This window comes from Mus caroli, chromosome 18 (assembly GCF_900094665.2).
Source record: "Mus caroli chromosome 18, CAROLI_EIJ_v1.1, whole genome shotgun sequence".
NCBI lineage: Eukaryota > Metazoa > Chordata > Mammalia > Rodentia > Muridae > Mus > Mus caroli.
This window is the reverse complement of record NC_034587.1, coordinates 19,181,819-19,195,165: the sequence shown is the minus strand read 5'-3', so window position 1 is coordinate 19,195,165 and position 13,347 is coordinate 19,181,819. Positions and strand designations below refer to the sequence as shown.

General features: G+C 36.5%; 1 protein-coding gene across 1 annotated transcript in view; it reads left to right on the top strand.

Annotated features, from left to right (window-relative positions):
- LOC110285128 (coiled-coil domain-containing protein 178-like) overlaps positions 1-13,347 on the top strand; it is a 98,318-nt gene that overhangs the window by 67,413 nt on the left and 17,558 nt on the right. The gene's annotated exons all lie outside the window — the stretch shown is intronic.

Sequence of the window (13,347 nt, the reverse complement as noted above, 5' to 3'; positions counted from 1 at the left end):
CTTGTTCTTCCTATAGGGTTGCAAGCCCCTTCAGCTTCTTCAGTCCTTTCTCTAACTCTGTATTGGTGACTCCATGCTCAGTCCAATGGTTGGCTGTGAGCATCCACCTCTGTATTTGTCAGGCACTGGCAGAGACTCTCAGAAGACAGCTTTATCAGGCTCCTGTCATCAGGCACTTCTTGGCATCCACAATAGTGTCTGTGTTTAGTGACTGTATACAGGATGGATCCCCAGGTGGGGCAGTCACTGGATGGCCTTTCCTCCAGTCTCTGCTCCACATTTTGTCTCCTTATTTTCTCCCCTTTTAAGTATTTTGTTCTTCTTTCTAAGAAGGACCGAAGCACCCACACTTTGGTCTTCTTTTCTTGAGCTTCATGTGGTCTGTGAATTGTGTGTTGGGTATTCTGAGCTTTTAGGCTAATATCCACTTGTCAGTGAGTCCATATCATGTATGGTCTTTTGTGATTGTGTTACCTCACTCACAATGATATTTTCTAATTCTATCCATTCGACTAAGAATTTCAGAAGTTCATTGTTTTTGATAGCAGAGTAGTACTCCAGTGTGTACTACATTTTCTGGATCCATTCCTCTGTTGAAGGACAGATATCTGGGTTCTTTCCAGCTTCTGGCTCTTATAAATAAGGCTTCTATGAACATAGTGAAGCATGTGTCCTTGTTATATGTTGGAGAACCTTTTGGGTACATGCCCAGGAGTGGTATAGCTGGGTCCTCAGGTAATACTATGCCCAATTTTCTGAGAAACCACAAGACTGATTTCCAGAGTGGTTGTACGAGCTTGCAATCTCTCCAGCAATGGGGGAGTATTTCTCTTTCTTCACATCCTTGCCAGCATCTTCTGTCACCTGAGTTTTTGATCTTAACCTCTCTGTCTGCTGTCAGGTGGAATCTCAGGGCTATTTTGATTTGCATTTCCCTGATGACTAAGGATGTTAAATATTTCTTTAGGAGCTTCTTGACCATTCTAGTTTCCTCAGTTGAGAATTCTTTGTTTAGCTCTGAACCCCATATTTAAATAGGGTTATTTGATTCTCTGTAGTCTAACTTCCTGAGTTCTTTGTATATATTGGATATTAGCCCTCTATCCTATATAGGATTGGCAATGATCTTTTCCCAATCTGTTAGTTGCCATTTTGTCCTATTGACAGTGTCCTTTGCCTTACTAGTTTATGATTGCTGTCGTTTCTTTCTCTCTTCCTTCCTTCCTTCCTTCCTTCCTTCCTTCCTTCCTTCCTTCCTTCCTTCCTTTCTTTCTTTTTTTCCTTCTTTCTTTTACGTATTTATTTATTTATTTTCAAGATAGGGTTTCTCTGTGTAGCCCTGGCTGTCCTGGAACTCAGTCTGTAGACCAGGCTGGCCTCAAACTCAGAAATCTGCCTGCCTCTGCCTTTCAAGTACTGGGACTAAAGGTATGCATCACCATTTTCCGGCGAAGTTGTGTTTCTTAATGACATTTTCATACAAGTATTTCGTGTACATTGGCCACAATTACCTTCAATTATCCTCTTCTCACCCTCTTCAATTTCTTTACCTGAATAGTACCTGTAGGTATATATAAATATATATGGGTGTATGTATATGTATGTACATGCATATAGGACTTGGATATATACATATGACATGTAGATTTCACACATGATTGGGAATATGATATTTGTGTATTTCTGAGTTTGATCTGCTTTACTTAACATAATCACCTACAATTCCATCAAGATTCCTGCAAATGCTATGATTTTTGGTTCTTAATTATGCCCAAGTAAAACTCAAAACTCATTTATTCTCTATCTCGCTCTGTCTCTATCTTTCTTTCTCTGTCTCTGCCTCTGTCTCTCTCTTTCTTCAGATCTGTATTACTAAGGTGCTTGATGCACTCACCTATTGATGAGCATTTAGACTGACTTCAAACTTGGCTATTGTAAATTGTGCCAAAATAAACATCAACACACAGGTCTGTTCTTGTATATTGACTTAGATTCCCTTGTGTTTAGACTGTTTACAGTGGTATAGTTGGATCATACAGCATTTCTACTTTAGTTGTCTTGAGGAATCTTCATAGTGGTTTCTGTAATAGGTACTGGAGGTTTAGATTCACTCCCTGTGGTTGAAATAAATTCTTTCCTTCCCAAGTTGCTTTCAGTTATGATGTTTTAACGCAGCAATGGAAACACTAATTAAGACAGAAATTGATGCCAGTCTTTGGGGTATTGCTTTGGCAGATCTGACCATGTATTTTGGGAAGATTATAGAGGGACTTTAGAACTTTGGTCTAGAAAAGCCATTGCAAGTTCAAAGCTTGGTATGTTGTTTGGGAAGATTTTAGGGTAAGTTTGAGGGGGACACAGATGATGGAGATTTGACTTGTGAAGTTTCAGAGAGAAGCAAAGACCATAATAGGACTATTTGTGTGATACTGTAAAAGAAGCATTTGTGCTTCTGGTCCTCTGGAGCTGAAGACCAGGCTGTGACTAATAAGAAGCCATCACCACCAGAGTAAAATCTTTGCTTTGTTGGGACAATAGGTACCACATAGGTGGGACTGAAGAGTCAACTGTGATTAAGATTTAGGAAAGTTTATTCTCTAGGTCAGCACATGGAGGCTATAATGAGGTAGACAATGCTGACAGCTGATTGGTAATATAGAAAGAGTCTCCCAAGTGGTACTTGCTTTGAAAGCATGAAAGAGGAAAGGGTCATGGAGAGAAGTTGAGATTTGGCATGGTGTGCCAGGGATATGGTCTCAGAGACAACAAAGGGATAGCTGTCTCTGGAGAGTCAACTGGTGGGGAAACTGCCTCAGTTGCTATAGAAACCACAGGAATAGAAGGGATCATGGAGAGAAGCTTGGATTTGGTATCATGTAGCATAGTCAGAGTCCCTAAAAGAACCCAGGAGGGACAATGGTGAAGCTAGGATAGAAACCTCAGCATATTGGAGATGTCAGGTCCATGCAGCAACCACCAAAGACAACAGCATCATCCATGGACTGGAACAAGCCTGAGCTTGGGGGGGGCGGGGAGTAGAGGCTTTGGACCTTTAAAAATCAGCCAGGGGTTCCTGAATCTTTACACTGTTAAATTCTTATATGCTTGTTTTGTGCTTTGCTTTGATTATGATAGTTTGCTGGGTTTTTTTAATGAAGAAAAACTGTTTAATTGGTTGTTTTTTTACTTTTTCTTATTCTTGTTTTTCTTTTTCCTTCCTTCCTTCCTTCCTTCCTTCCTTCCTTCCTTCTTTTCTTTTCTTTCTTTCTCTCTCTCTCTCTCTCTCTCTCTCTCTTTCTTTCTTTCTTTCTTTCTTTCTTTCTTTCTTTCTTTCTTTCTTTCTTTNTCTCTCTCTCTCTCTCTTTCTTTCTTTCTTTCTTTCTTTCTTTCTTTCTTTCTTTCTTTCTTTCTTTCTTTCTTTCTTTCTTTCTTTCTTTCTTTCCAGGAGCCTACATTTGAAAGACCTGGATCATTTAAAATGCCTTTGGAGTTTTAGATAGATTGTAAATATTTTAAAGATTCTTAGAGTATTTTAAATAGGTTTGGATTTTGAAAGACCTTATGATCATTTAAAGAAGCTGAAATTTAAAGACTGTAGGACTCTTAAAGTTATTTATGTTTTATATTGAAATATTGATATTGGCATGCCATACAAGTGGAAAAGGAAATATCCTAGTTGACTAGTGATGTCAGGTCAACAACAGATCAATTGTGATGGCAAGTTTTGCCTTCTTGACATGAGCTAGAATTGCTTTGAAACAGGAAGCCTCATTTGAGAAAATACCCCTAGCAGAAAGACCTATTGGCAAGTTTGTAGACCGTTTTCTTTATTGATTGATGTGTGAGGCTCTGACTTTTTGTGAACTCTACCAGCCCTGGGCTAGTGATTGTGTGTGCTATGGAAAAGCAGGCTGAGCAAGACATGAAGAGAAAATAGCATACCTCAGTACCTACCTCTAGGTTCCTGGATTGAGTTATTGCCCTGACTTTCCTCAATAATGGAGTGTGAGAGCTTCAAGATGAAATAAACTCTTCCTTCACCAGGTTGCTTTTGGTATTTTTTTTATCCCAGCAGTGGAATCTGTAACTAAGGCATTTCTAAAATATGTAATTCATTTCAAGGTATAAGTATAAGCACCTGGGAAGAGTAGCAGTCAACAGATGATATATTATTAGTCAATACTTAAAACTTTTATGTAATTTGTTGATGATGGTTCAATTTGTCATCTGTAAAATGACACCCATTGACAAGATATTTTCAAAGAAGAAATTATTTGCAAAGCCTATAATTTTTTCTTCATACATCATCTTTAAATTGGCAATCCTATGCCTCCTTAATTTGTTGTAATAACACAATATTATTTATGACAGGAAATCATAAAAGCATTTAAAAGGTTCCTAGGAGTTTTCAATTATAGAAATTGTTTGGACTAGCATATGTTCCAGGGAAGATGAGAGCATGATAAAATTAAGCTACATTTTCAGGAGCACATATCCAGTACTCTGTTAAACGCAGGGATGTGCATTGTCGTCTAGCCTTGTCTTTGGTATGCAACTGACATCTCCAGCTCAAGAAAGAGATGAGTTTTGTACTGCCTAATTGCTCATATGGGTTCACAGAGAATTCATTTCCTGATTTTAAAGCCTAGATTGCCCCCAGTTTAATCACTGACATAGATTTTTCTCCAGCCTCTGCCATTCTTAGTCCTTAATATATGCAAACATGGCTCTCCATTTCTTTTCTACAAATAATATCAAATAAATCAAATACCATTGAACTGATTAAGAAGTTTCTAATTTTATGATCAAATTTTTAAATGTGAAATTAGGCTATTAGTTCCTTATTCTTATTTTATAAGTTATCATATATTTTCAATACTTTCATATACCTATATAATCCATTTTTTATTTTTTCTATAATCACATCTTTTCTACCCTACCCTCCTCTTTCAGCTACCGCCTCTCCATGTCCCTCAGAATCATGACTTCTTACTTAAGCATATATATATATATATATATATATATATATATATATGCATATATATGTGGTGTACATTATACATACACACACATGCACACATGCGCACACACACATCACATGTAAAGCTTGCTAATACATAAGTTAATGTTGCTCAGTGTTTGTTAGGGCTGACTGCTTAGGTTTGGCTCATCCACAGAGAAGATTGATTCTGCCTCTATCATCAGCCTATAGTTCTTTATCTAAGGGTCATACGTTTTCACCATCCATGTTAGCATGTCAACTTGTATTTTTATGATGGTCTTGCTTAGTTGACTTTATTTTTGACATTTCCTGGGAGCAGCTTCACTCCCATACACTATCATGAAGCAAATGTCCTTTCATGGTACTATGGGATGTCCCCTGCCCTGCACATTTTGAGAAATCTAAAATCAGTTGTTTGCTACACTTTGATCAACTATATAATCTGCAATGCTCTCCATCTGCCGCAAAAAAGAAAGGATGCATGTGGATTTCTTCATCCCCTAAGATCTTTTCATATCCTTTCTATACTCGAACCCAACTCTCTATCCTGAAAACCACTTAAAATCATTTACTTTTGGCATTGAATGCAGGTAAAGAAATGATTTTATTTGCTATATAAACAGATTTTCCAAAAAAATTAATATTTTTCTTATAAGGAAGCAGCTATCTTTGTAATTTATTAATTGGTATCTTTATATATATGATCTGTTATATTAGATAGGAACCCCAAGACTGCAAATTTTCTACACATTTGTGCCCATTTTATGTCATATTTTACCTCAAAATATTCCAGATAAAACCACTTACTTATAAAAACATAAGTAAATTTAACTTTCAATTTACTGATTAGAAAGCCTATCTAGATAGGTAAGGATATTATTTATAGACACAAAGCTATTATGTCATACAGTCAAGTGACAATTTTATATTTGGATGATGAAAACAATGTAGTTTTATCGCACAAAATGTAGTGTACAAATGAGTCATCTATAAGATAAAGGCATATGTTGCTAATTTTTTCTTTGAAGGGTTTCCATCTATTTCTTTTTTTCCCACATTTTTATTAGATATTTTCTTCATTTACATTTCAAATGCTTTCCCAAAAGTCCCCTATACCCTCCCCCCACCCTGCTTCCTTACCCACCCACTCCCACTTCTTGGCCCTGTGTTCCCCTGTCCTGGGGCATATAAAGATTGCAAGACCAAGGGGCCTCTCTTCCCACTGATGGCCAATAGGCCATCTTCTGCTACATATGCAGCTAGAGACACGAGCTCTGGGAATACTGATTAGTTCATATCTATTTCTTATGTCTGCCCACATATATAAAATGTAAAATGGCATTTCTATATTGCCTCTTATTATGTGTCCTTGATGCCACCTAAATGTCAACCTCAAATACATATTCAATATCCCACTTAGGTTTTTAAAATGCAAACTAAGTTCATCAAAGCTGCTTATTAGCAATAAATATTGACTACAAAAATATTTTCTGGGTGTATGTGAAGGGGATACTATGTAGTTTCTCACTTGACCAATTAAAACTTTGTATTGTATTAACATTAAACTTCTTTAAATTCATTGCGTGAACTCTGTCCAGTTATGGTTTATTATTCTTCTAATTTACTGCTGTGTTTGACTTGCAATTGCTTCACTTAAGATTTTACATGCATATTTATAAGTGAGTCTATAATTCACTGTCCTGATTTGTGTCTTATTTGATAGATTTTCTTATCTGGATTATGCTAGCTTTATAAACTAGACTTTGATGCTTTCTTTTTCTGACTACCTAGAAAATGAACATACATTTACATATTTTTTCCTTGGTAAAGGGTAAAACATTCTGGTGAAAATATAACTTCTTTTTATGGGTTCTTTTTTGTTACTTGAGTGATATTTTATATGATCTTTTCTTATTGCACATGAGTGAAGTTATTTTTAACAGACTGGGAAATAATCTAAATGACTAAAATTTTCATATGTATTTCTATAGTGTTATATTGAAGTTCTCTACTCTAAATTTTTCTGTTTCTGATTATATATGTATTTTCATATAGTGTTTAAACTTTTAAAATGAATTTGAAAATGGCTTTCAGTTTAATATTTTTGTAATTTTCTGACTGCTAATAAATAATATATGTTTTGCAGTTTTCATTTCCTTTACATTTTTAGACTTCTCCTATTAGTAATTTTATACTTTCCTGATTAAACTTTGTTATCCTTAACTAATGTTACATATGTTGTATATATGTTTGTCTGTATATTTATGCATATAAGCAAACAAAGGGCATGATGTTTTGCTCTGAGAGTTCCAGCACAATTTCTTGTTGTACGTTGCATCAAATTCTTTGCAACTTTTTGTATATTTGTTATTGTTAGTATGTCTCTGTGCAGCTCTATTTAAGATAATTCCAGTCAGGCTTTCTTCACACAGTGTGCTTTACTTCTTATTAGCATATATTTTTTTCTTAGTGACAACACTCAAGAAATGAGATTCATTATACAAACTGTGATCTAAAATTGTTTCAAGGGACATCTTAAATGATGCAAATAGCATTCATCCTTCAAAGTCTGGAATAGAGTCAAATGCACAGGAAAAACTTATCTATTACTCTGTCTCCCTGGCAAGATGTAGTCCATGCTAGCATTGTGTTTATACAGGTACACAGGACTTCTAAGATAGTTTGAAATATAGTATTATATAGAATCAATGACATGCTTCTCTTTATGTTAAATTAAAATGTATATCAATATTACTTTGCATTTAAGATGTAATATTTGTGACTTTAGACAATCTTAGGGGCTGGATATTCATGTTTTTAATTTTAAGCATTATAAACAAAGCTGTGATCAATATGTCTAACATGTCTAAACTAAACTATTCATTTTAATAAGATAATGTTGTGCAAAAATTAAAACAGTTGCTTGATAATGCAGTGCTAGAGAACCACGAAGAATCATGATAGTCATTCTTCCAGGGCTGACAAGATTTGTCCACAGTTTCACATTTTCTAGCATTCTGTAAACATTGGCTTGGACCTTTTTAAAAATTCACTGCATTGGTGGTGTTTCTATTATGGAATTATTGGATTTCATATAACTTATCCTATGAGATCACTAGACATGAGTCCCATCATCTCTCAGATCATGTTTGGCATCTGAGTCATAATTTAGAGGCTGGAATGTATTTTTTTCCTGGATGTATAAATGATGCTGCTGGAGTTAGCAGTGTTATTGTTCTTCTAAAACAAGTATTGACCATCATGTTCAACACAACTAAACAACAAACTGAATCTTGTTTAAATCCACAGGAGTCTTTTTTGGTTCTATTGTCACTTATCTATTTCTTAGGGAAAAAAATCTTAGTGAGGAATCTGGGCTGCTGAAATTACTGTTTACAGCTTATTATTCTCTGAAGTGACGGTTGTCTCTCATTTGTCCCATAGAAGTCAAAAGCTATACATGCTCAAGATCTCAATATGAAATGGTGCCTATCTGTCCACACATTAAATTGAGCCTATGGTTGAGGTTGCCTTCTGTGTCACTTAAGCGTGTGTTTTATAGGGGGTTTCTTCATGCAGGGTTTGTTTTTTTTGTTTTTTTGTTTTTTTTTTTTCAAGAAATCCATTTTTTGTTGTTGTTGAAAGAACAACTTGACATTTCTATTTTATTAATTTTATTTACTGGTTATGTTTAGGTAAATAATCAAAAATCCTAATCCATAGTGTATTACAATACTTATTCTATTATTTTTAGCATCGTTCATCCTGGACATTCAGGATAGAAAGTATTACTAGGTTGTTAGCAATTGTCACACCTGCAGTTGTTTTGTTATTTGGAAATGTTGGTCTGTACCCTCAGTGAAATGCTGAGTCATCGGATTTGTTCTGCTCTTTCTTACTAGGTTTTGCCTAGCTTCAGTTTTCTCCCAAAGTAAGCAGGTAGTTCATGGAATAACGACTCGGGGGCTTATTAATATACAATGCTTAGGCCTAAAGCTTTGGCTCATAGCTTATATAACTTGTTTAAATATTCTGTGTCACATACATGGCTAGTTACTTCTCGTCAGGTTCATGCATCCAACTCCTCTAAGGTGTTGGGGAATCTTCCACCTCTGGTTGTTTCCCAGAGTTCCAGTCTCTGCACTGGCACTCCCACCCTCTACTTCCTGCCTTTTGGTAACAGGCCATCTGCTTTTGATTGACAGGTGATCCTCCCATGCACAAGAGATTATCCCTATAGGTTTGAACCTATGAGTGCCTTTGACCTTTTCAGTTGGCTGTTGTATTTTGTCAAGGTTCATTATAGTATCTAGGGTCATGCTCATGTAGGGTCTCTTGCTACATATAAATACAGCAAATCGTATCTATTGATTTCCTAACTTGAACCTGCAACTGTTGGAGTAAGTCTTGTCTGGTCATAATATTATTCATCTTGTTTTTATTTTTTAATTTTTTATTGGTTATTTTATTTATTTATGTTTCAAATGTTATCACCCTTCCCGGTTTCCCCTCCTCAAACTCCCTATCCCACACACACATCCACTTCTATGAAGTTGCTCCTCCACCCACCTACCCAACCACCACCCTAGCATTCCCCTATGCTGGGGCATCAAGCTTTCACAGGACCAAGGGCCTCCCCTCCCACTGATGCCAGATAAGGCCATCCTCCGCTACATATGCAGCTGGAGCTTTGGGTTCCTCCATATGTACTCTTTGGTTGGTGGTTTAGTCCCTGGAAGCTCTGGGAGAGATCTGGTTGGTTAATATGTTGTTCTTCATATGGGGTTGCAAACCCCTTCAGCTCCTTCAGTCCTTCCCCTAACTCCTCCATTGGGGTCCCTGTGTTCAGTCCAATAAGGTTCTGGCAGAGCCTCTCAGGAGACAGCTATATCAGGCTCCTGTCAGCAAGCACTTCTTGACATCAGCAATAGTGACTGGGTTTGGTGACTGCATATGGGATGGATCCCCAGGTTGGGCAGTCTCTGGATGGTCTTTCCTTCATTCTCAGCTCTATTCTTTGTCCCTGTATTTCCTTTATACAGGAGCAAATCTGGGATAAATCTTTTGAGCAGAGTGGCCACATCCTTCAACTGGGGACCATGCCTAACCTTAAATCAATCCCAGTATACTTTTCTGACCTGCTCACTCAAGTACTGTCTCATTTGTGTCGGCAACGACATTTATATGGCTAGGGCTAGCCTCTATTCCCTTGACAGTTTCTTTAGCAACATACCCAGAGCTCCTAGTCAAACTGACTATCCCTTTATATTGGCACCTTTCTCACTTGAGTTTCAGAAGTAGAGAGGACTGTTTACTTTTTCCTATTTTTGTGGAGGTTCATTTTCTCTAAACTCCACTGATTTCTCCCATACTGCAAATGTCTGAGGACACTCAAGCTACATTCTGCAATAAGATTTATGTAACCAACTACCAACTTGTAATCTCTACTTATAATCTCTATATTTGTGAATAGTGGTGATTTTGAACTCAGTTCTAATGTTTTAAATTTACATTTTACTTATTTACTGGGGCTGGGACATATGTACCCTACTACATGTGCTGAAGTCAAAAGACAACATTAAAGAGTAAGAGCATCTGGGACAAGGGGAGGATGGGGCATAGAAGTGATTGCAGGAAGGGAAGGAAAGGAGAAATTGATGTAATTATATTTTAATTTAGATTTTATTTTTGTATAATGGGCACTCATTAATCTTCTTCTGTCACATGGGTCCCAGATATCAAACTCAGATCATGGTTGACGACAAGCAGCTTTGCCCACTGAGCTGTCTCTCTGGCCAAACTGAACCTCACAGTAGTTGAACTTGCAGCTACTCAGCCTTTTACAGCTTATGAGATGTTTGCACCTTACTTCAGTTTATGGTGATTTAATCCTGACAGCTTTTTTTTTTTAAGATTTATTTATTATATATAAGTACACTGTAACTGTCTTCAGACACACCAGAAGAGGGCACCACATTTAATTATAGATGGTTGTGAGCCACCGTGTGGTTGCTGGGATTTGAACTCAGGACCTCTGGAAGAGCAGTCAGTGCTCTTAACCACTGAGCCATCTCCAGCCCCTGACAGCTTTTCAAGCCCAGACATTTAAAATGTGTCTTGAAACCATGCTCATGCATCTTGCATGCTGCTAGGCCAAAAATGTGTATGTTTAGCCTTAATAGTTAATGTCAGAAACTCATCCTAAATATTTGCATATCTTTTCCTCCTATAATCATTTATAAGAAATGCACTTTCCAAGTAACACCATCTGTTATGTTTTTATTTATTTTTTAATTATAGTCCTTTTGAAGAAGTTATCCCATTATGGTTTTAAATTTGCATTTTCCTGATGACTAATGAGGTTTGAGCATTTAAAACATGCTTCATTTAGAATATTACTATTTCAGAAGCTATTAACAAAGAGTAGTATTTCAGTTCCAGGTGGGAACTCTATATTATTCACACCTTTTATGTCATGCTAACTATAAATTGTGTATATATAATCAAATACACACAGACACACAGACACAGACACAGACACACACACACACAGACACACACACACACACACACACACAATGTGTGTCCTGTGCATACATGTAGTAAATTTGCTCTTTAACTTTAAACAGCATTGTGGCAATACAAGGAGGATCTTACATTTAAGTCTAATGTATACTTTTTAATAGCAAACACAGTATACAATAGTACAATAGTCCCATCCAATAACATCCATTGGGGTACAGTGTGGGGGAAGAGAAATCCTTCTGTTTAGACCAAAGGGATTTAAATTTTTCAAGGAGTTCACAAATGCTCTGTCTATACTTGCTGTAGTGGTTTTTGTTGTTCGTGGTGGTGGTGTTTGTTTTTTTAAGGTGGACCAGTGTAGAAATAGCAGTTGCTGAGAATGTTTCTAGACAAAGGAGCTAAAGAATACTTTTTCTGGACCCATCAGCAGTGCCACTGATGCCAGAGGGTGTCAACACTGACAAGTGGCAGTAGAAAAAAAAAAAAAAAAAAAAACACCACTCACAAAACAATTATGTTCCTGGAGGAAAACAACAGAATGTGCTGAACTAGCCTTGGTAGGTATAGTGATGGGCACCTACAATCCCAGCACTCAGGGCTGACAGCAGGTGAATCAGAATTCCCAAACCAGAAGACCCTGTCTGAAACAAAGGCAAAACAGTGGAAAGTCAACAAGCCAAAAAACAAACCTCACCAACCCAAACACAGGAAGGTGCTTGTTGCCTGTGTTCTGCTTGCTACAACCATACAGTCTCATCTCTGGCTGGTTACACCAAACAGCATCAGCAGCTGGAACCAGAGCTGCTATCATTCCCCACTCCACAACGGGATGTGAGTTAAGAGGCAGAGTGCAGACTCACTGAAATCTTATATATTACTCGCCTGAAGGAAAACTTCAATTATTGACTTCTTGAATAAACTCTGATTAAATATGGTTAATAGCCACTACTCATATATTCTGTCAGATACTGTTTCTGTGGTATAGATTCTCAAAAGTTAGATTGATGGGTGAGAACTAAAACTCCTTTTTAAAGTAGCTATCACATCTTTTTAAAACTGTTTAATGTAAGAAAAGCCTGGCTCTATGATTTTTTTCTAGCACTGAAGGAATATTTAAAATTTATCAACTTAATCACTGGATGAGAAGTGCCAAATTATTTTTCATTTTCCTACTTCAAAGTAGATTAAAAACATTTTCCATTTTATACAGAACATGATTCTTTTTATATTTCTATTTCCCAAGATTAAATTCATGACATTTTAGAAAAGATATTTTAGATATGATAATTTTAGATGATTCCATGGTTGGAATTTTCAACCTTGTGTACATACTATCACTTGTACTAAGAAAGGAGTCATCTCAGAGTACAAATGATTCCACGAGGTTTATGGTTTAGGGCAGGGCTGAAGCAGTGATAGTTAACCCAAAGTATATTGCAAGAATAACTCAAGCAATGCTTAAGGAAGTTCATGAATGTTTCATAATTTCATTTACCAATATTTCCACAAACATTTGGCAGAGAAACGGTGGTACAGATCACCTTTAACCTTAAATGTTTTCATGAGAAAACCCATGGAAGAGTTATTTCTAGAGATGGGCAGGTGTCTGATGTTTTTATATATATATATCATGTTTTATAGCCACATATGAACCTTGAAAACACATTGGAAATTGTATTATTAGTTTTTACATGTCTGGAGACTCAATCATGGAAAACAGTTTGAACAAATAGTATTAAATATGAGGGAGATAATAATTACTCAAATTCTGGAAACAAAGGTTCAAGTGAGCATACTTAAGAGTCCGTCACACTTCTTCA